The sequence below is a fragment of the Aptenodytes patagonicus genome, chromosome Z, assembly GCF_965638725.1.
Source record: "Aptenodytes patagonicus chromosome Z, bAptPat1.pri.cur, whole genome shotgun sequence".
Classification (NCBI taxonomy): domain Eukaryota; kingdom Metazoa; phylum Chordata; class Aves; order Sphenisciformes; family Spheniscidae; genus Aptenodytes; species Aptenodytes patagonicus.
In genome coordinates this window covers 9,616,245-9,640,976 of record NC_134982.1, presented here as the reverse complement: position 1 = coordinate 9,640,976, position 24,732 = coordinate 9,616,245, and the positions used below count along the sequence as shown (strand labels likewise).

Here is a 24,732-nt window from a genome sequence, read left to right as displayed (position 1 = left end):
TGATATGATTACTAATATCTGAGATAGCTCAAGCAGTTGGTATTTCGTGTCAAAGCAGGATGTGATCTGCTAGTACATAATTGTATTTTGAATGAGGAAGGCTATTTATACTTGGACTTATACCAAGTATGGAGATCTTCAGTCCAGAATGAAACACCTTCAGAAATTGTTGGTGAAAACACACCAAACTAATGATTGCTGAGTTGGTAGAAACATCTCAGAGGGCACCGAGTGGTGCCTCTAGATCAGGTTTACGTTCAGAGACTAGTAACAGTACACCAAGAAAAAAAAAAAGAAATTTACATAGTTTACATTGTGTATGTAAACAGGCCATTTGCACATGATTCATAAACGTCTTATTTATCATTCATTAAACACTATGTAAATGTGTGAACCAAGAGTTTTTCTCAGAGCAGTTTACAGAGCAGATGTAACCAATTTGAATAAATATATGTAAATAAATAAATAAATAGTTTGATTTATTTATTTATTTATTTTTAATGCACGTGTTAACCTAAAGCTGAACAAAACATTGGTTTGCAACAACTCTTTTCTGGCTGACTAACTGGGCTATTTATGTCACTTTTGTTCACGGAGAAATCACTGGTGTAGACAATCTGTTCTGCTTCAACCAGTGTTTGATCAAAATTCCCCTCTCCAATATGCACCTGCAAATTGGCAAATTACTTTATAGCCTTGGATGAGGATAACTTTTCATGCAGTGGATATTGAGTGAGGATATTAGGAGCTTTCAATCCTTCAGTGGAGTTATCCACGTGAGCAAAAAGTGTACTGCCCACAGAAAATGAGGAGTTATGTTGCCTTCAGTTAGGCTGCTGAAATGGTAGGAAAAATAAGTTGAGGAGGGTACCTGTGCATTTCTGATAGTGTAAAAAAAATGGGGATAGCCTTCCAAAAGACATGTTAGAAGCAAGAAATATGCCTACTTTATGTTGGAATTGATTGAACAAAGGGACTTTTCAAAGTCTTCGCTGGCAACATAAAGTTCAGGCTTTAATGATGCACAAAGCCCTAACTAACACCATGTAGGTGTCCCCACCTCAAAAGAAGGTGCTTTGGACATCTGAAAGGTTTGTTTTCTTGATGGCCAAACTGACCTGCAAAAGAGACTCTCAGAGGTGACGTATAAGATTTAGAGAGGCAGCTACTGAAGTTGAGCGGGTGCTCTGTGGGGCATCTTTCAGTCTAGGGCTAGACAAAGCCTTGGAGAAAGAGGTCAGTCCAAACTCCAATGGTTGTCCAGATATTGGAGGAAAACCCACCCAGCGAATGAGACCAGCTGTCCTGGAAGATGGGAGATATTTTAGGAAGGGGGCAGAGCAGTTGGAATGAACTGGGAACACCACCGGCAAGAGGCTTTGCCTAGAAAGTTTGTGTCTAGTAAATACTTCCAGCACAGAAGAAGCGTCTGTTATATTGTACTTTACACAGTTTCCCCTGTTTGAAATAAGCTGCATCAGCAAAAGCACTCCTATAGCTGTGTAACTGTATTTTCACCAGGCTTTTTGCTAATATAAATGTATCATTAAAAAAAAATCACATCCCTCCTCTGTCAGCAAAACTCTCTAGTGTGGAACTGGCCTGAAACTGCCTTGTCTGGCTTCGTTTATGCAAAGCTAAACCCAGGTGTTTTAGGAACCACTTAATTTTATATTTTATTTTATTTTATTTTATTTTAGCCCCCTTTTCTGCATCTCTGCAGGATACTAGAAGTGGTGATGCCCAGACCTGGCTGGCAGAAGATGTGGGGCTTTGGGGAGCTGCCCACAAGGTGGCCATCAGACCACCAGGAACAGGCTCTGCTAAAGGTGAGGACCACCTTCCTCAGGGGTTGCTGGTCCAGCCACTCCAGGGAAGGTGGCATGAAGGGGTCCCCCATGGCCAGCTAGGGCTCAGTGCTGCCTGGACATCACCTCCAGCCCCATCTCCAAATCAGCGCCCTGTATCCCTCCTGAAAAACTGTCTTGGGTTGTCAGGGGAATTGTTTGTCACATCTGCTCTCTCAGAAATCTACACAATCATACACTTGGCTGATAAAAAATGAGTCAGTTTAACAAGCTTTTTTCTCTGAGAGGTTCTTCTAACAAAGTGCTGCATTTACCTTTCACGTCCCAGCCCTGCCAGGGAGCTCAGCAGCGTGTTTTAACAATGGCCCTCGCACATCTCGGGTGGGAAGAGAGAGGGAAGGGTCCAGCAGCTGCGACCATTCAGCACATTCCAGGTCTTGGCTAATGAGTTTATCCTCTAACGGGCTTATACGAGCCTCTTAACACACTGAGTGTCCCCATACACTGGTCTTCCAGGCTCCAAACAAAAAGCTGACATGCCATGCACAGGGGCAACTACTTCTGCTTTGTATATAAGTCCGAACAAGGCCAAGAGACTGCCAGAATAAAATGAAGAGGGGATGTGCTGGTGTCAGTGGGGTGTGTCTGAGCATGTGTGCACACCACAGGTGCTCCCCACCAGACTTTTCCAGTGTCCTCAAATGAGAATGGAGGGCATTACCTTGCTGTACCATTGCTCAGGCCACTCTGCATCCTACAGAAACCAGAGGTTTAGGCTGCACACAAACCTGGAGCAGTCACTAGATCAAGCTGTCCCTGAGCTCTGCCTGTCTGTAGGGTGTAGGGTCCATCCCTACCACTCATGGTTGACCCATACCACCCCGCTGAGTCCCATGCTTCCCCCTCTTTCAGTGAGACAGTATCCCAAATCTATGTGTCTCAGGACCCACATCTGAATTTCAGAGCACTGTGCAGACTCAGTCCCCCGTGACCTCCATTGCCAAGCTTGATGCTATCATCCCCATTTCAGATTGTGGGACTGAGGGGTAAAAAACATTCAGCCCAAGCCCCCTAAGACCTGGGCCCCAGGGCAAATTGAACACACAGTCAAGGAGAACAGAAATACCACTGTCCAGGGGCAGAAGAGAAGGACAAAATAAGGCAGGGCATGAGCCCATGATCTGGGATGCCCCCAGCATGAGCTGTGGGCATGACTGTGTGCTCCAACCTGAGCTGGCCCATGGCCACGGGAGAGGGAGTGGTACCTTACAGTACCATCCTGTCTTACACAACAGAGGTGGGCAGCCATGAGGAGCAGCCTTTACCTCCTCCCTATGAGGGAAATCAAGACAGTGAGCTTACTTGGCATGTCTAAAGACAGGTGAGATGAAAACCTATTGTATGCAGCTTCCTCAAGGCCACACATGGCCATGCATCAAGTATGATGCACATCTGAGCATCTTCCCTTTGCTTTTGCACGAAGGGCCTGTCCAAATTTCTGTCTATTACACACACCAAAGTGACAGTTTCAGTTTCTATCTCACGCCCAAATATTACATGTTAGTGAAGAAATCTCGCTAGCCTCGCTATAGAGGCAGTCCTTAACAGCTGCAGTCTGAGCAGTGACACTGCCCTGCAGCATGGGGACTGAATGTGGTGTCCATGTAAACCTCTTCTCCACACTTTTTTTTTCCCTCATCAGTGTTCACCCCATTATCAGTCTTTCCCCACAACCTGAGTCCATCATGCCTGCTTGGCCCATGGAAATAACCGTGGATGGCTATTTCTCTGTGCTGTGGTGCCCAGAAAAGCCGAGGAGGTTTCTGCTGGTGCATCAAAAGTCCTCACCATAAGTGACCCGGGGCACTCCCATAATATTGAAAATTAAATTCAAGCCAAGTCTACCCCATTTTGCCATCAACAAAAAAGAGGAGCCAGCACTCCCTGTTCCTCCCTCCTCTCCCTTCCAGGTAGGGAGAGAAAGGCCACAGCAATGGCAAACCAGAGTCCTCAGAGATGTCCCCTTGGTGACATTTCCAGTATCCCCATGAAACCAGGCTCCCCTCTTCTTGGCCACTCTGCCAGCTGCAGAGGCTTGCGCCCGTCAGGAAAAGCTGGCTGCAAGGCACAGTGGTGAAGAAATGTAACTTGTCAGATAAATATACAGCGTGTATAAATCTCCCCATCTGTGTTTATTCAAAGCCTCAGCACCTTCCCGAGTGCAAATAGGGGTTAAATTATTCCCTGTTCTATTTGTATTTAAATGTTATGTTTCTATGATAAGCGTAAGGCAGAGGTGTCAGACTGGCCCAGGAGAAGGAGGCGGCACGCGTGAAAGGTGAAATAATAGAGCGTTGCAAACCAAGTGCTGAGAGGAGATGGGAAGGGGGGACACGTGAACGAGGGGAAGAAGGGGGAGGACGGGCACTAATTAAAGAGACAGAAGGGACAATGAGATGCAGGATGTTTGACCCTCTGTGGAGCAAGAGGACAAGAACAAGGATCACAGCAATTGTGGAGGGACTAGGGGAAAATTAGGGTCACTCACAGAGAGACATGACACGGGTTTGTGTTTATCCAGATAGCTCTCACTAATGTATGTGTGTGTGTGTGGGTACATTTAGATAAGAGTATATAAATACAGTTGTGTTCTTTTATTCCTCATGCAAAACAAAGAGGTTGATTCCTTGTATCAGGAAAGCGTAAGCTAGCTTTCCATCTAGAACATATCATCCAAGGCCTTGGAAATAAAGAGGGACAGATCTACCACCCTCGTGGCCCAGGCTAATTAGGAGGGTGAACCAGAAGATCACTATGGTCCCTACTAGCCACAAACCCCCTTATTCCTGTAAGCCTCCCTATTTCATCCCGAGTTCATTGCCAGGGCATCACACACGGATAGTGTGTGTGCTTCTTCGTGCAAGAACAAAACTGGCGTTTGCATATTTCTGTATGGGAACAAGCATCTTCTGTATGCGCATGGTATTCACCAGAGCAGCTTTCTGATGTTACTTGATGCCTTTAGCTTTCTAAGGATCAAGACCCGGTTGCTGTATGGTTTTGTTTCAGAAACCAGATGCTAATTAATTCCATTATTTATATAGCTAATAATTATTTGTCCCTGCTGCTATTCCCCTCCTCCCCAAATATTGCTTGCACACACAGTGAAGGGCCAGCTGCAGTGCCTTGGTCCAGGCACTGGGAAGGCCTTTAAGCTTATCTCATCTCCTTGACACCATGACAGAACAAATGAGCAGCCTAGAGAAGTTTTCTCTGCAGGTGTGGGTAAGAAGAAAATGCCGGTGCATAAGACCAAATGGCACATCTACCAGAAAGGATGCAAGAGACAGAGCAGATCTTCCTTGCCCGCTCTCCTGACTGGTCCTCAGCAGAGAGGGCAGAGGAGGCGGTGCTAAGGTTGTCCATCATAGAACCATACAGAACCACAGAATGGTTTGAGTTGGGAGGGACTTTTAAAGGTCATTCAGTCCAACCCACCTGCAATGAGCAAGGACATCTTCAACTAGATCAGGTTGCTCGGAGCCCCGTCCAACCTGACCTGGAATGTTTCCAGGGATGGGGCATCCACCACCTCTCTGGGCAACCTGTGCCAGTGCTTCACCCCCCTCACGGTAAAAAATGTCTTCCTTAAGTCTAGTCCGAATCTGACCTCTTTTAGTTTAAAACCATTACCCCTTGTCCTATCGCTACAGGCCCTATTAGAACGTCTGCGCCCATCTTTCTCATAAGCCTCCTTTAAGTATTGAAAGGCCGCAATAAGGTATTCCCGGAGCCTTCTCTTCTTCAGGCTGAAGAACCCCAACTATCTCAGCCTTTCTTCATAGGAGAGGTGTTCCATCCCCCTGATCATTTTCGTGACCCTCCTCTGGACCTGATCCAACAGGTCTGTGTCTTTCTTATGCTGAGGGCTCCAGAGCTGGACGCAGTACTCCAGGTGGGGTCTCAGCAGAGCAGAGTGGAGGGGCAGAATCCCCTCCCTCGACCTGCTGGCCACGCTTCTTGGGATGCAGCCCAGGATACGATTGGCCTTCTGGGCTGCGAGCGCACATTGCTGGCTCATGTCCAGCTTTTCATCCACCAGTACCCCCAAGTCCATACAGTGGGATCAAGAATCTGCCAAAGTCACAGTGGTGAAAAAGAGCTATAAACCTGGGGTTTTTTTGGACAATCATAGACAAGGTATCCTCCTCAGGCAAAGAAGAAAGGAGGAGCTACAGAGCGAAGGGGTGAGCCACAGGTGCCCCAAACATTATGAAAGTTTGGGTTGAGCTCTGAATTCAAATCTGCAAGCTCAAACTGGCCCCACTCTGGAGCCAGAGTGCCCTGCCACTCCCCTCAACCCCTGCTAATCAGGCAGATCAATAGGCTAAAAGCAGGGCATTTCCTGGGGCCTGGGCTGCGCAGTCCTATTGCCATTTTCACAGCAGTCCTACAGCTCCATGATGATGATTACAGCCCTTTCCACAGGGGAAGCGATTACGAATTCTGTTGTAGCTAATTGTAAATTAGCTAATTATCTTCTCCATGGTACCTTGCTGGAAAATACATGAACCTTGTAAAATGGAGGTGTTTCAAAAATTAGGACGGGGAAAAAAAACCCAACAACCACCGCCAAAAACCCAACCCACTCTGGAAAAAACAGAAACCTACTGCTACCTAACACCAAACAATAGCAACCAAACCCTCCTTCCACTTGCACAGGCTCCTAATTCCCCCCTTTTCACTCCCCCTCCCCATATCAAACAACACCCACAAGGGGCTAATTCTGCTGCAGGCTTTGAAATGTTTGCTAAGTTCACCTGTTCCTTGCAGCTGGGTGTTGTGGGGCATCCCTAATCACATCTATAGCAGGAGTGATTTCTTTGTGCTGATCTCTTCCCCTCCTCCCTCCCTGGTTTGGTTTTACTTAACAGATTCTTTATATCCCATACTTTAGCAGATATGATTGCACAGCTGCCGGTCTCCAACTGCTGGAGACAGAGGCTTTGAGACACCCGGGCTAGAGAGAATAACAGCTAATCTGAACAGCTGTGTGATGGGGACAAGTGCAAATGAATATAAGCCCAGGTGTGGGAGCATAATTCTCCTGCACAAAGAAGAAAGCTTCATCCCACAGGTGCATTACTCTCCACTGTTGCATCTGAAAAACTTAGTTTGAAGGATTGTTCTTATTTAATTGCTTGGCTGCACTCTAGGCCTTGACTTGGACATGGATCCTGTATACAGAGTGAAAGAACAGCTGTACGAGAGACTGTCTGACTCAGTGTGCTGCCTCTGTCAGTAGCCAATTGCGGATGTCTAGGAAAGAGTATAAGAACAGGGTAAGCAATTTTGTTAACCCCCAAAAATACTCTCCTATTCTCCAGTGTTCTCCAGGGACACCTGGAGTCTGAAGCATTTTTTTCATATGTAATAGTTTTTGAAGTGTCTTTCTTTGATGTAATTGTTCAGTGGGCTTTTGAACCCATGTAAACTGTGAGCATTCACCACATCCTGCAGCAAGACGTCCTGCAGCTTAATCATGCATTGTGTTAAGAACTGCTTCCTTTTGTTTATTTTGCACATGCCACAAACTATTTGCAACTGACAGGTCCTAGCTCTTGTTTTGGAAGAGTGGAAATCACTCCTGACCCAGTTATGGAAGAGTGGACCCATGAGGTTATGCAAGAGCTTGGCCAGAGCTTCTGTCTGTACACCTTATACTGGTATTTGGGACTTCTGGGTCCTGTCTCAAGCCATGCTCTGGATATCATGGAAGGCAAAATCACTTTTCCCTTAGTGTGATTTGTTATTCCTGGTACCAGAGAGGTGGATGACCATGTAGTTACTGTTACTAAATACTTACAATACATCTCTGCCAAGGACAGCTGCCTCAGTGGAAATATGGGCTACATAAATTACCCAGTGCAAAAGGCAGCCTCAGTTTCCCCATCTGCAAAAAGAATAATTGGTGCTTGCACCAAGCAAAACTGGGCATTGCTTGGTGTTTGCTACAACACAGGAATACAGGGAGCTCTGGCAGTAATAATGGAAGGCACCTGGCAGGCTGGTGGTCAGATCTATGGCTGAATCCTCTGACGATTTCTATCAATCAGATTTAAGTGGCTGGAGCTTCCCCAACTCCTTGTTCATGCAAGAGGACTCCATGGTGGGGGTAAGTCAAGGCAGGGTTTAGTTTTGAATGGAAAGCCCTGCTTTTGCGAACGACAATGACTGTGGATCTTGGAGTCGTCTTCCAGGGAGAGATTTTCATGTCCTGCAATGGTGTGATCCCTAAAGACAGTGCCACAGTGGTTTAGGTACATGTGTCCAAGAGAAAACAGATGTTGGCTGCTGTTGGCCCTATGAGCAACTGGAAAGAAATTTAACATGTTGCCAACTGGTGAACCCAAAGTCTAAGTTTATGTTTTTAAATTAAATGTGTCTGGGCCTATTCTCTACTTTCAGGGTCCTCATCCATACTACAGTCTTATCGTCCTGAGCAGAGAGACCTGCTTGACAGGGAACTGGAAGAGTGCAGCAGCTGCTAAACCATGTCAAGAAATTGTTTGGGAGAGCAGGCATATGAACAGAATGGCTAAAGTGAAGAGCTAGGACAGAAATGGACAGAGATGGAGAAGAAAGTTCAGACCAGGAGGATGAATGCTGTCTGGGCTTGGCTGGCCTGTGCTCCTGTGGCAAGACCTGCTGTCTACCTGCACTGAAGTGAAATCCAACCTTAAACCTACAGCCTCATCTGGACAATTCAGATGAAAGCACACTCAGGCTTCCCCTGTGCAGATACAATGTAGGTTATGGACAAAACTTGGAGAGCAGGCCAAGCAAGCCCTGCTATGAAGACATAGCCTAAATGATTCTTTCAACGGCAGAATGTCCTTGTACAGCTGAGGATATTATAACCCCAAGACAAATATCAGTAGTTCTGACTTGCTGAACAGCACCGTCACAACTGTCCATTGCCAAGAGATGCTATTCCCTGTGCAAATCTTAAATGGCAGGTTTTATGGTGTTTGATATTGAGCTGGGAAAACAACTCGCAATGACCCACTTTATTAGTAGGGGTCCTTTAGCCCTTGCTTAGGAAAGCTGGTGGTGAGAGCAGTCTAAAACCTGGTGTCATGCAAAGCACAAAGACTCTGCCTGATTTGTGCCTGGCAGATCATAATTCTTCCAAGTTTATTCATTATCTGAAACACCCAACTGGAATATTTCTGTGAAAGATTCATGAGTTGATGCTTTTTATGAAAAGACTCAAGAGTCAAAATCTGACCTTTTCAAATTCAATGTATAACCCAAACACACACATTCTCTTCACCATCCCTCCACAATAGGAAGACTATCTGAAATCAAATCAGCCTTCCAATCATGAAAAAAAAATCTTGCCTCTTTCCCTAGATATTAGCAGCCTGTGCTTACAGTTCCCATTTCCCAGGAACACCTGTGGAAATGTTCATGGGAGAAAAGCACCTAAGGAAACCCAGCATCAAAGTGTGGAGGCACGCAGCTGTGCTCTAACTAAACTTTGCAGGATTTTCCATTACTGTTTGGTCTTTTTCCTCCTGCAAATCTACGGATGTTTCCCTGGCCCATCTTGATGGATTTCCTGCAGAAGGAGGTGAAAGAGAAGACTGTCTTGTACTATCAAATGACACCTCAAACGAACACTGAATTACATCAGGCTTTTACACTCATCTTTCGGAGACAGCTCAGATTTGAATACAACTCCTACAGCCTTTGGTTCTGGGGAATTTAACACATCGTAATTCCTATGTGTAACATCCCCTTTTCACTCTGTGGCCACATAAGGCTGAGCCTGAAGGGCCGTTTGGTTTTCATGCTCATGCAGAGCAAAGCTTAGAAGCTTCTTGACAAACTCCGCAGGGTCAGTGGTGTCAAGGCTGGTATGTCAGGAAAATAAGTTTCAGTTCCTAAACTTATCTCACTGGTGACCTGTCGGGACTTTGAAACCCTTTCCAGAAGCCTAGAAGGCCAGGACATTAATCCATGGTAGCACTCCAGCCTTGAGCACCGAGGACTGTTGGAACAGCAAAGACATGGGCAGAAAGCGGGGTGGGAAGGACATATTTTCTCTTGCAGGAGCTGTGACGACATTTCAGATCAAATTAAACTTCAGTTTTTAAAGACTTCAGTGGAGGTAATTGAAACACTTCCTCACAATTGCCTGAACCTAAGTGCTATCTCTCTTTTCCTCTGTATATCATCTCTTTTCCCCCAAGCCTGAGACAGCCCTGCACGGCCACAGCCTCCTTAATATTAAAGACGGTGATTAAATGGGATTCACCAAAAGACAAAGGGCTGAAAACCTGCCAATTGTTAATCCCTCTTTCACTGTGCTTAAAAATTCCATTTCCTTCATTTGAAGAAAGGGCGGGGGGGAGAAAAGAGAATTATACGCCTATGTCTAATTTAAATTCTGGCGTCGCGGGTCCTGTTCCCTTCTCCCTCTCTTGACGTCTGAATATATTCCTTTATTACCATTATTACAGCTTTCTGATTGCATTAAAATTCATCCACACGCTTCTCTCCACATTCCACTTTTCTTTTGCCAGTTTTTTTGCTAATTCCCTTTTTCTCTCCTCTCTTCCCTCCCCACTTTCAAATTATACAGAATGTCATTAAAGATCTCCACAAAATGCCTCAACTCCTTTCTCTCTTGCTTTTATAAACTTGCTGGCTTTCTTCCTCTCCATCCCCTCGTCTACAAACAAAGAAAATGAAGGAGAGGCAAAAGAATACAATAATAATAAAGAAATCCAAGCAGCATGTCTCATAGGTCTCAATAACACCTTTCCTACATCATACAGCTCTGGGCCTAATGATCACTTCAGTTATGAAGCCGTATTTCACACAGAAGTTTTGTGTATTATTTGTTTGACACTTGTACCTGGAATTTGCAGCTAAAATCAAAAGTGGAATGTGCCAGGCTGTGTATGTAAGCATGGAAAGAGACAGTTCTGCCTGTAACTATAAGCAGAAAAATAAGGAGGTTAGAAATATAATTTCACCCTGCTTTACAGAGGAAGAGCTGAAATCCCGTAAGGATTTGCTTATGGATGTGAGCAGGGGAGCTGGGCACGCAGTGCATATGCCCATTTACAGGTGATTAGTTCAAGATCTGAACTTAAAAGGGATCCACCCATTTAATCCTTCAGACATCCCACTGACTGCAAGGAGACCTTAAAAGTGATGTTTTTTCCCCACAAGGCAGATCACTTAAAAAGACAGTGTATCTTTGCTTAAACCAGTCCCACTTTATCTAGGTGGAAGTCCCAGTCTGGGGATTTTATAGGTAAAAATGAAGGTGAGAATTGAACTCCTCTCTTATATGGAATACCATCTGCCTTATAGGCATTTAAACTATAAGGTGGGGGCATGATACAGTGCCAGTGTGATGAGGCTGGGGTGACTGATCCCCCTAATCTGTCCTTGTGACTCGCCTAGCCCAGCTGGGAGGAAAAAGATGCTGTTGTGAAACTTTCTTTCATTTTCTCCAGTTCTTCCCAGGGTGCTTAAGTAGATTTTTTTGTTGTTGTTTTTTTTTCTATTATTATTTTTGTTGCTGTCACCTTCAATTACACTGATATAATGAAATGACTGTAACTGGATGAAAAACGGAATTTTCTTTCTATGGGAAATACTAATGTCTCAAAAAATGTGCTTCCACTTTGAATTGGAGAGGCCAAAGTTCTTGTGAAATGGAAATTCTTCAGTTGTGAAATGTTACAGGGTATTGTCTCAGAGGAATAAAAAGACTTTGTCTTAATAACCTCAAAACATAAAATATATAAAGCAGAATGGCTGTGGTTTTCAGCCAGACAAAAGAGAGTACATTTTCACACACTATATGAATAAATGAAAGACGTTTCTGCCATGAGATGTTGCTGGATGCAAAAGTCATAAATTAGCTCCAAGGAGAATGAGACAGATTAGTGGTGGTTGTGTCCACTCACTGCTATTAAACATGAAGATCCAGATGCAAAAATCTATCATAGTCACTAAACCTCTGTCTGCTGGAAGCTGGAGAATATTAAGGGAAGGGTCACTCTTTATAAAAGCTCTGTTCTTACTCTTTCTAACGGGCACTGCTGGAGCAGAGGATGCTGGACTAGACAAACCTTTGGTCTAACCCAAAACGGAAGCTGTTATGTTCTTAGTGGTTTAATACAATACAGACTTGAAACAAAATTAATCAAAAAGATCCTGTTAAAATGACAGGTTTGTACCTCCTGAAATGAGAGCTCGATGCATTAATTTAAAAAAAAATGTCCCCTGGCAAAAATCTCATTGAAATGGACCTTTTCCAGGGGAACGTTTTGCCTTTTACAAAACTACACCTTCGGCTAGATAGCCGTTCCTTTGAAATGCTTTGGCCAACTCAACAAATGACCCAGGAAATGAATGGGTCTGCTTCAGGATGCCGCCTGGCAGGATCTAGGTTGACTTATCCACATACTCATTTAGACCATTATTCCAAGGTGCGTATGCGAAGGAACATTATATTCCAGTGATGCTATACCACTGCTTGAAATAAACATCGGGGATTCAGGGTTAGAGCTGAAGCTTATTGAAGTTAATGAAAAAGAGTGCCATGGAGTCTTGCAGGCTTTGGATCAGACCATCAATTTGCTGAAGTGCTGCTCAGTATGTCTCTACTGCTGCTGGGTATTGCAGATTCTCCCTGATGCAGAACGGCATATTACACCCGTGCCAGGGGAGGTCTGGTGAGGACGGAGCAGAAAGACAGCAGAGCCCGAATGATGCTGATCACACCTTTTGTGTGCTAGGGTTTGGGGGTCTGTATGTATATCCCTGATTTGGCCTCTTTTTTTAGCCTCCTTTCGCCACTCTTGCAATAAGGAAAAGAAAAACCAAAACCCTATGAAATCTCCAGCACAAGCAAAACTCATCCTTCCTCTGAATGAAAGACTTTCCTGCAAGCCTGACCCCAGGTTTTAAAACAGAAGTGCAGAGCAGTGAGGGAATGCAGGAAAACTGCGACCAGACAGTGTGGCCTGAAATGCCAGGCAGCAATGGCAGCGTGTGACGCAGGGATTGCCATAAAATTTATAATCAACACACTCACAGAGGAATCTTCCTTTAGTGAAAACAATATTCAGCACACACTTGGCTGGAAGCAAGGCCTGATGGACCCAGAAAGAAGTTACCCATAGACATGGGACACCCTGTGCCCTGCTCTGGAGCCCCCAAGGCACTTTGTCTCCCTGGATTTGGGCTGGTTTCAAACTCAGGAGAGACCCATCCCACTCACCGCACTGAGCAAAGTTCTCTCCTCTCACTGGGGAAAGTGAGACTCTTTTGATGTCACTTAGCATCCCCCTGCAAATGTTTTATTGAAGATTATTTCTTCCACTCACCCTCCCACCACCCCAACTCTCACCTCCGACTGGCTTTAAATGCCACTGTCATTTCCATCTGCTGACAGAGCTCTTTAACTGCCATGCCAAATGGCATTCGCTAAAACCAACTAATAGAGGGAAATGAGGTTAACCTTTAAGAAAGGTGAAAATGAGCCGGGTGCTATGCCAGCAGTAAAGAATAGTTCATAAACAGCCTCCTGCTGCAGAGGCAGTTTACTCCAGGCGCTGGCATTGCTGGTAGCTCTGTTTGCAGGTAGGTTTCAGGGGTGAGCTCGGCCAGGAGAAGGCACGGGACCTCTCCACTCACACAGTTTAGTCAGCCCTTGTCTGGCAGGCTTGTGGGGACAGTCCCACAATTCTGATCTTGGCTGCTGTTGTCTGAACTCACAGCAAACATGCATTGGCTGTAGTGGACGTGTATGACATATCCGTGGCTTGCACCAGCAGAGCTTTTCTCCACCATTTTCTTCCACAGCATGCAGAGAGATGGGAGTGCTCAGGGCCAAATCTTGCCTTGCCTGTCTCCTTGCTCAGTTCCTTCTTTCCACTGGTCTTTTTAAATTCTTCACAGCTCAGCCCAACACTACCTATTAGCTCTTACTGACTGACTTAAGGCTCTGCTTCTGTAAAAGTGGTATTGCTGAGTGGTACTGCACTCCCTGAAGGACCATTATTGTCCTTTTGTTTTTCTTCAGGCTTAATGAACTTGTCTCCTTGCTCATCCAAGAGTTGGATAAAATCTTGGTTTTAAACCACAACTTGATCCTACATGTGCCATTCCCAAGCTCATACCTGAGACCCTGTGCTATGCAACTCATGAAGGAGAGCGAACAGGCAGAGCTGGGGACCAGTGATCATGCACTTCCATACAACAACTGGAAGAGGAGGGGCATCTCTTAGTCTACACAGAAGATTAACAGCAGGTGTCTCTTACAAGAGGGAACTCAGTATCTTGTGAGTTTGGGTACCAGAAGAAGGAGATGCAGCACAATGCCATGATGGGAACAAGACAAATAGTTGTTAAGAAATTTATTGTCAGCACTCTGCTTCATCTAATTTTAATTAGAATGGAGAACCTGAAGGATGCATATGCTACCAACTATATTAACAACAACTGGCAGTATAGGACTGAGTCCGTACGAAGTGGGGACGCTGGTCTCCTGTTTTCAGTCAATTTTCTCCACTCACTTTGTATAGATGCATCTCTATTTTTACAGAAGTGGACTGAGGTTGGTCCTTTGTCTTACCCCTGCACAGTGGTGACCATACTATTGTCTTTCTCTTACCATGGTACATTATCAATGCCAAAAGTATTTGAAACATAAAATTATACACCTGGACCAAATGATCAGTAAGCATAAATCTGCAAAGCTTCCTGAAACAAGGTCTTTAGAAGGTGTAAATCAATAATACAGGCATACACCATGCAATGATAGAATTATTTCTCCCACCAACACAGCTATGGCCAGATCAGCAAATATAAAAAACAGTTATGCCATTCCTACCCGAGATTAGTACCTGGAGAAATTCATTTCCTGATTCAGGGTAAAATCTGAGTCTCAGGTGAATTTCCAGCTACTGGAGCTTCACTGTCCACATGGGAAAACATAACCCTCAGCAGGCTTTTTCCACCACAAACTTCATCACCACTAATAATGCTTTTTGGCTAACACTGCTTTTTGGGGTGTGTGGAGAAAGCAGGGCTGTGCAAGCCAGATCTGAACCTGGCTGTGGTTGCTATTACTGCAACAGTACTGTAACTGTGCTAAGGGGAGTCATCTTTTCCCTTCATCAGTAGCAAGGACCCAGAGACACAGAGAGAGACAGAGAGCGAAGGTGCTGTTTTATAGCAAGCCTTTTCTGAGCTTGAGAGCTCACTGTGCTATTATTTTCCCCTTTTCCCCTCATTTGAGGCCTTTTTTGTGTTTCATGTTTGGCCCTTGGCAGGCTGAGAGACATGCTGACAAGTTGTAACTCTCACTCGGCTCCGCGAGGGCTTTGTTCTCTGCGTGCGTGGCACAGACTTGCTTCCTCTTTCAAAATGTGACAGCGAGCGATAACATTGACACAGAGAGCCAGTGCGTGGTCTCGGCATGCTCCCTATGCTAAAGACCCTCTCCAGTCATCTGCAGCATCAGTCAGGAAGCAAATATGGACATTGTGCAAGAAAAAAACTAGTAGCAATGTCCCCTTCTTCCTCCCCAAACCCCCTTGACCCCAGGCTAGTCAGAGGGTCACAGGGCTTATCATCAAAAAGGGATTTTCAGTTATCTGGTCTCTCCCCCTGTGTACTGGAGATGCCCACAGAGCTGCCCCCAGGAGCTTCCCATGCCATAGTCAAGCTGCCATGCCTAAGCGATTCTGCTGCTGCCCTGCAGCTATCTCCATAGGTTGTGTTTTGGCTCAAATCTGCGTCCCGGAGAGGGGTCATCTCACTATGAGGACAACGGGCAGAGCAACCATCAGCATCATAGTCTGCTTTGATGCGCATCCTCTTGTGACAAGAGCCTGACTCTGACTTCTCACTTTAATGTGTTTGGCACTGCGTTCAAATTAGAAAAGTTTCAGAGAAAAGTTCAGCCTCTCTCCAGCTGATTAAATCACTCCTTAGTATATAGGCTTTTTTCCCAGAAAAGATACTTCCATAAAGACCCCAGTCTCTTGGAGCTCTCTCAGGCAAGGATGAGCACAACTCTTTAAGCCTGAGACTTTGAGGCATCTGTTTCATTTATACAGGTCTCTTCAAAATCTTTTACAGTTTTCAAAAGGTGAACACCAGGCTGGGATCAGTTTGCCAGAGCACTCCTGCACCAACGCTACCTACTGAAAAATCATCTTTGTCGTCCAGTTTCCTTGTTTATACAGCAAGAGGTCCCATTAGATGGTTTTGCCCACCACCATGCTGGGAGCTAGTGTTGACTTCCTCAGCCGTGCTAACCACTTTTCTAGGTCATTGCCTAGGTACTTTTCTAGGTCGCTGTCTTATGAAACATAACCCCTCATTCTTTAGGCCTGGTTTTTAGCCTTATTCCTCCATGAGTCAGCTTAGATTTGGTTCTGCAGAAACACGCACATAATGCCTCAGACAGCCAAAGCTCGTTCAGAGTGACCTACGTGACTCAGATGACTCTGTATCAGAGTCCCATCCTTACAATTTTCCATTTTGTGTTATCCACAGATTTTATCAGCCAGGATATTAAATATCATTCCACATCATTCATGACAATGCTGACTAGCATCAGAGCTGGTACTGATCTGTGCAAAACCCTGCTGCAAAGACCCTCACTATATCATGCTTTCTCTTTGACAACTGCATTTTGAGATTTGTCCATTACCCACTTCTTAATCCATTTAATGTCCGCCCTCTTGAATGCTGTACTCAGCAGGAACTACAAGGAAGTTCCAATTCTAGAGATCCAACCTTTGCAGCTCATGATAGCTTCTACTGATAAGGAAAACTCAATCAGTCAGTTTTGCCAAGGGGAAGATAGGATCTCAAAGACACATAGCCCCTCTCCTCCCTTCCCTTGCCTCTGGCATTGTTCCTTCTCACTGGCTGGAACAGCAGGCCTTCACCTCTGTTGCAGCACAGTCCTCTAACACTGGCATTTAAGGAATATTGTATTTTCCTAAGTATAGGCCATGTTCTCCACATATTGTCACAAAAGCTGGGCATGGTCCTCAATTATGTCTGTTCTTTGCTCTCGGTTATTACAGCTTATTGCTAAAGGCTGGTTCATTCACAGGTTGTGTTTGCTATGCAGATGTAGACATTATCTTTGCAAATACAGTGGTTCAGCTACCACAAGAAGGACCCTGTTCTTCTCCATCATGTCCTTACCATTATTATGTCTGCAGGAGCCTGGGATGAAATAGCCTCTACAAGCTAGTCCCACAGAGAGTGTGAGAGCTGGAGAGACCAGCAACTAAAGGAGAACAAAGTCACAGTTCTGAAGAGTGCTTCATGCAAGGGGAAACACAGGACAGTTTTTTCCTTTCCCCACCTCAACATCTTTTTCCTGGGAGCAGAAGTAATCGTATTGAATGCACTCAGAGATTTCCCTGCACGGGGAAGCAATGTAAGGCAATAGGATTCTTATCATTCAGCTTCCCTGAACATTTCTCTGAGCTAGAAACAAAGCCCAGGTCCCAGTTGGGATGACATTTATTTAGCATATGTAATGTTAACCAAAAGAAAGTCAGGGAACATGCACTGAACCCTGCTTTGACTGTTCCACTGTTTAACTATTGGCTTACCCTGACTAATTTTTGGCCTCTTCCAGCCACTTTGTCCCTGACTGAGGAAGGTCTAGCCCTGGGTGATATGGTGGTCTTTGGTCTTACAGGCAGCTACTGGCCCTGTCTTTCTTTCAGGTAGCAGCATGCACCTTGTCTGAGTGGAGGCTAGGACCCAGAGAACAGGGGCTTGAAGGATTTGGTGCAGGCTTTCCTGAATTTTAACAAAAACACTGAAATTTTGCCCATCAATAATCCACTCATGGGTAAGATGCAGCAATTTGTCCCCAGCTCCCTAGGTAGTGGTCTTACATTCAAGAGAAGGCCTTTATCTCCCTGTTTCTGCTCTTAAATGTGAGAGTAGTTCTGGGCAAAACTCTTTGTTTTCATTTTTTCATCTCTCCATCTGCAATCCAGGGGAATTTTGGCCTTGGTTGTTTTGAGATCCAATTCTGAAAGAACATGTTATCACAGTAATAACAGCATAGCTATAATGCTGCTCTAACATATTCATTCAATGTTGTCCAAGCAGTAGTAGGTGGAGGTCTTAGCCCCAATTCAGGATTGGGGAAACTGAGGCACAGTGAAGTTAAGAGGAACAGAGGCTGGAATAGACTCTGGGAGTTGTGACCGTTCGCCTTGCAGTGCAACCCAGCAGAAATCATGGTCCTTTCCTCTGGGTCTGGACTTTTCCACAGTGCTTTCAGAGCCCTAGTCCGTAATCCTGACTCCAGAGAGCTGTGCACAGGCTGCTTAAATTATATTAAATCACAAGATTCAGAGTTCAGTTCACTCAGAAAATGTGTGTGTACGTCTGTGTGTTTGCATATGGATGCGTGCAGCGTGTGGGTGTGATTCCCTAAATACAAGGCGAAGTGCCTATCACAAAGAATAGACCTTAAAAGGGTTTCTGAGCTGTAAGTGAGAAACCAAAGCTGGGAAGAAAAAGCATAAAGCAAAAAGGCAACCATCCCACAACCACCAACAACTCAAATTAAAAAGCAATTTTGTGTGTAAGAAAAAGAAAGCTTTGGAAATACAGGCATAAATGACATTTGTTGTGAAATGCCTCCCCCACTCCTGTCCCTGAGTGATAAGGAAATGAGCTGGATGCCAGGGAAACTTCAGGTTGGATTCAGGCAACAGAAACATTTTCAGGTCAAGCTTCATTTGATGTTAGCTTGAGTTCCCCTATTAGCTGGCACCGGGCAACGGTGCCACTGCCATCACTCTCCAAGCCCTTGTGTCCCCAAGCCCTTGTGTCCCCACAACAGCTCCAGGGAGATGCAGGCAGGCGCCCATGGGCAGGCAGCTCCTTCATGACTTCCCCTCTGGCAAATACTACCACCAAAATGCCACCCCCACCCTCTGCTTTACGTGAGGTCCTGGTGTGTGATGGCATCTCCATCCCAAGAGCCTGGTGCTGCCTTCCAGGGAGCAAACCTGCAGGAGGGCTTGGGAAAGAGGAGAAACTGCCCCCCGCCCAGGAGAGCCCATGTGACCCAGGACCCTGCCAGGACTCTCCACTGCTCTGGTTCACTTTATGGAGGAGCAGGGAGCCAAGCAGGCAGCACTGCCAACATCTGGGGAACTGAGGTGGCTGACAGCTGTCAATCAATGTTAACACAAGTGAGAGAGACCCAACCGAAAGGTGCACCAGCAAGAGTGGTGGGTGCCTAGCATGGGCAGAGGGAAACCAACTGAAGTATTTAAAATGCCAGAGAGAGTGTGAAAGAGTATTTTTTCCTTGTCTCTGGTGGAGTTGAGGTCACTGCCTCATCTCCACCCAGTAAGTCCTCAGAAATCTCTGCATGGTGCCGGATCCAGCCCAGCACCGAGCACTGCCTTGGAGGTGCTGAAAGGCTGGCAGGATGGGGGCTGCTGCTGATTTACTTCCTCACTACTGTTTGGGTGAGTGGCAAGGTAGGAAAGGGGGAATGATTGAAATGAGTGGAGAGAGAAGAAGAAAGGGGGAAGAAAAGATAATAAGAAAGCCCCCGCTGCCCTCTGCCATTGTGCTGTGCACTAGAAGGCTCCCTACAGAATTACGCTGTCGTCTTGCAGGAAAGCATGTAATAACTGAAAATACAGTGTCAAAAGGAATTTTTCAGGCTTTGACAGCTCATAAATTACAGTTCGTTGACTTCTTCCTGGGTCTAGATTTAAATTAATAGGCAGGCAGATATATATTTCTATTGCTCCTTTCTCCTGAGCAGTAGCAGTTGTGGAAGTGACGCAGTTTCTCACAGCTCCGTCTCCCCCTTCCCTCCCTCCCTTACAAGCAGACTCCCCCCAGTGCAGATCAGCTCCACTTGCTCTCAAACCCCAGGGTGTGGCAGAGTGGTCCTCCCGACACCGCCTCTCCCCAGCACACAAGCGGGGAAAACAAAGGCAAAGAAATTCACTGTTCCTGTAGCAAATGGTTTCTTCACAAAATCAAGCCCTTTCAGAGGAGATATTTGGCAGAAAATGGTCATAGGCAAGTAAAGGTCACAGATGCTCAGGTATGTCAGGGATGGCTGCAGCATTCAAAGTGAAAGCAAGTGAAAAGAATAGGCTTGCCTTCTAAATACATCAAAATGAGATGAGATGGCCATCTATGAACGAATGTGCATTGCTCTTTCCACGAAACTGTAGGTGCTCACCTATAGTGAGAATAAATGTGACTACGTGAAGGGATGGATGGACAGACAGACAGTTGCATATAATGGCAAACAGACTAGACAGGAGATCATAGCTCCAGAAGGTAGTCATGTTCTTCAAGGGATTACACTCTGCCTGCCTGAAATCTCTTGCAGATACTTCCATTTGGATGCAACGTTAGCCTGCATGAAAAATTTGCTGGTCTCGGCTGAACAGCTACCAACATTTTGCTGGTAGGAGAAATGATCTGAGAAGAGTTGAAGTTTGCACACCACGTGCAATGCTGTGGTGAGCAGGAATGCTCAACACTGTCCTGCCTGCACAGATCTGGAGTTGTTTGGTGGTGCATCAAAGCACAGTAGGTAGCTGGGGTGCTGGAGAAGACCTCTCGTTCTTTTGTGTGATGATGCGTTTATGAGTTTGGGACAGGACAACCTGAGGTCTGTCTGTGCTGTTGCTCTGCAGTTACAAGGAGCTCAGCCTGCATCAGTGATGGCTGTGAAATTCCTAGGAGGCTGTGGACTTGCAATACGTAAATAATAAAATGCATCAAGTGCTTTTAGGTCCTGCAGTTTGAAAAGGTCTCATGTAAAAAAGGGTTATTAATAGTATTTATGCTTCCTGCTACAAGTTGTAGTCTGTAGCCACCTAAGAAGCTAGGGCGAATATTGGGCTGCGTGCTCGGCAGATCCTGTGAAAGAGCAGTCCGGGACACATTTGTTTTTGGGAGGGTGGCAATGACTCAGAGCTGGGAGCTGAACATTTCCCTCATTTGCCATAGTAACACAGCGAAAAGGAGCGAAAAGTGCAGAGCCAGAAGGAACATGAGTCCTGGCTGCCCTTACGGAGGTGTGTGAAGGGACGAGTGCTATAATCACACATTTGAATCATCTGAAAGATCTTTGCGCTCTCACTACCGGCTGTGTTAGTGCTGGCAACGAAGGGCGGTCACGACCCTCTGAGAAAGCAGCTTCTTGTGAAGTGCCGGGGACTGTGGATTTAGTCACCTCTTGGCTCAGCGGTCCCTGTGAGATGCTCTTCTCTGTGGGGCTGGGTGAGCTCAGAAGGTGGAAAAGGGAGCGAGAGGCTCTGGGGGTCTTGGTCAAGCTGAGCACAGGAATGGCAGGAGAGCCAGCAGTCCCAGGTGTTTGCCCTGCAGGGGGGCCTCCTGTGCGGTGACACAAGGATGTTTCTCATTGACTGACTCCACTATGAAATGGCCAGCCGCTGTGGTGTTCGACAGGATCTCCTGGTGCTCCTGGTGTGGGCTCCGGTGCAATGACTGCAACAACACAGCGGGGACGGAAGCCCAATTTCAGCTCATCGAGGAGAGAAATAACCTATTTAGGGCTTAAGGCTTCCCATTCTGCAGTTACCTAAGCTCTGAGTTCGACTGTTTAGAGGGAGGTGCTGTTTGGGTATGCTGGTGTCTTGAATGGGGAAAGTATTGGGATTAGGTGCTTAAATCTATTAGCTGTGACTCGTTTCATGAAAACCTGTTCTGAGGAAGACACGTGTCTGCAATGCATCATTCAAAGAAGTACTGAATACCCCAGCAATGGTGGTCCGATCTTAGAGGGGTGGTGGTGGGTGACGAGTGCTGTCGTTTGCATTTTAGATGACAATTTGTGCAGCGATGGATAACTATCAGCCTCTCTCATAGCCTCACATGTACCTGTATCAGCACTATTTCAGTTGGAGTTACTAGAAAAAAAGTGTAAAAGAGTTCCAAATAAGTAAATGAATTCTTTAGCAGAGTTTCACAAAACCACTGAAGGCCCTTCTCCATGGCTTCCAGACCACAGCAGTGGAAAATTGCTTTCAGCTAATAGGTACCACTGACAAAAAGACTGCACTGATATCCAGCCTACGTCCTTTTGTCTTAATTTCAGCTCACAACTATTTCCCATCAGTTCTTCCCATCATCATCCTGGCCCCTCACCAGGACTATCTAATCTGTTATGCCCCTACAGCCCTCTGTGCCTTACTCTGATGAATACTTACTGCAATCCCCAGCTTTATGATTTGCAAAACAGCATTTTGCAGAGGACGCAAAGGCAGAAGTGACAGAGAAATAAGGCAACCTTTCAATCCATTTATCAAAGTCCTTGAAGTTCCCATTTCAAGGAAACAATCAGAAACAGGGAGCATAAAAATTGAATATGAAATCCAGGGCATTTTAAATAAATGGAAAGGTTAACAATAAAGCTGAGTCCCCTTGATGACAGTAAGAGAAAATCGGTCCTGAGGCCTGTTGATTCTGGATGGATCTTTTTTATTAGGAAGAGCCAATTGAATGAACTGATAGAAGAAAACCACAGAAATATAATGTTTATTCATTTCCTGTTTCTGTTTCCTTAATTGAATGTTTTGCTTTGCAAAGTGCAAAAAAATGGGTCTAATATTATGCTGTAGCCAAGCGAGACCCATTTAATCACACTCAATGGGTCAGAGTCTACATTAAGCCATGCGCTGTTGAGCTGCACCTGTATTCCCCTGGCAAAGGCATCATTAGCTGGCAAAGCTCATCCTGACGTTGCTGAAGACAGAGCGGCATGTATGAAACATCCCACCCTCGCTTGGAAATGGCAATAGTTAAAGCAACAACCAGGCAGGAACCTCACAATTAGACTTGGGAGCTAGAAGTCATGGCCGCTAATTTACTGCTGCCCATTAGACCGTCTCCTGGCTAAGGAGAAGTTGTTTTCATGATAGTTGTCTGGCATAATTATTTTCAGGCATAGAAACATTTAAATAATGAAGCTCAGAAGGTGTGATTTTTGAGCTGAGATCTCATCTATTTAGGTGTTTACAGCACATGTGTCATGATGATGTCTCAGCTTCAGGCTCAATGAACCAATGAGACCTTTAAGAGGTCATATTCTCCCATGTCTGTAAAATCTGTGAGGTTTCTTGCATCTTCTTCTAGAAAGTTTGATGCAGTCTCTTCTAAGGAAAGTGGTGCTGGACAATAGGCCATAGGTCCCATCTTCTGCTTGTTAGACGTTACAGCTCCGTGTTAAAATGAGGCATGGATGGAGCAAGCCCACACCTCTTCTTGAGAGGGAACTGGTTAAATACGAGGCAGACAATTAATTTCCCCACAGGGGTTTTGCAAAGGAGCCTATAGGGAATGTGGACTGTTTCAGGAATAGCTGAGTACCAAACTCTCTTGGACTGTGCAGGAAATCTCAGATGCTTTTTATTATTGTTCTTGTGTAATATTGATCACGGTCTCAGAGCCAAGTGCCACCACTTTTTTTCACTGGCTCCAATGATGATCTTCAGGAGCGCCACAGACACTTAGAATCATGTTTCTCTTTCTTTTCGTTTAGATATCCTTCTCCTAATTTCCCTTGGTAACCTGCAGCATTAGCATATTTTCACTCCTTGCTGCCAATGTTTGAGGTCGTGATGGCTGTGCTCAGTTCCTTGCACACAAGCATGCATGACAATGCCCTGAGTGTCACAACTGACCATGTTCGCCTGTGACGGCCTCAGCCAAGCAGCTGAAAAGTGAAAGAGTGAAGGAGCCCGAGCTCCTTTTTACCCTTTGGTTTCAGGTCCTCTGGGTCAGGCCCACAGGAGACTGGGGGGTAGTTTACACTGCCTGTCCTGTGACTAAGCAGAGGACTGCTATGCCCAGGGCGCTCAGTCTGACATCTCTCACCATCATGAAACGTACTAATTGGTTTTTTGTGAGTGTATTTTTTTTATTTAATGGTCCTCTAGGACACTGAACCTGCATTATGATCAGAGGCTGATGAGTTAAGGATATGGGGAATTAGGCTCAGCTGGGCATCTCAGCCAAGGGCTACAATAGCTTATTATAGTCTGTACAGTATTTCCAGCAAAATGCTTTGAAATCATAGAGCACCTTCTGTGTGAGGGACAGGGAACTCTTTACCATCAAGAAGGTAATGTGGAAAAGAAAGCAGGAAGCTTTTAACCCCTGTCAGTCATCTGTCTGCTTCTCAAGCCAAGGCCCAGAAAATCTCCCCCTCTAGCCTTTGCCATGACATAGTCCTGACAGCTCCGCACTCCCCCCAGCATTGAAGCACCCGATTGCATGTCTTTGTGTGTGTATGTGTGTGCACTTAAACCCAAGCAGTTCAAGCAAAATCTGGCACCACCTACTCAGCATCCGTTTGGTAACCAAATAAAAAAACCAGCAACCCCCCCAACTTGTATTAAGGTCCTACCAACATGCTACTTCCCCACCCTGTGCTGCAGAACAAGTTATTTGCCTTGGCATGCAGTGCAAAGGAGTTTTCTCTGTTAGATTTTGTTCCACAAGGACTAGCTGTTTCTGAGACTTGGGAAGAGACAAAATATCTATCTCACAGGATGAAAGCCAACATCTAATTCAAGAAAACTGGCAAGGAACTGATTTGGTGTAAGGCTATCTTAAAACTGCCTTCTGCTTCTTCTAGAACACCTGGTGCTTCTGAAAGCTTGATTGAAAACAGGCTACCAGATTCGATTTCTACCTATCATCTTCTTTATTCAGTGTTGCTTTAATTATTTCACATAATGTGCCTACCTTCATTTCTCCTCTGAGATGTTTCTGTAACCTAACTAAGCACGTATAACCTGAAAAGGGGTCTGGTTCTGTTGGAGATGAT

General features: G+C 45.4%; 1 protein-coding gene across 14 annotated transcripts in view; it reads right to left on the bottom strand.

Moving 5' to 3' along the window:
- LOC143172364 (CUGBP Elav-like family member 4) overlaps positions 1 to 24,732 on the bottom strand; it is a 719,169-nt gene that overhangs the window by 109,663 nt on the left and 584,774 nt on the right. The window lies entirely within an intron of this gene.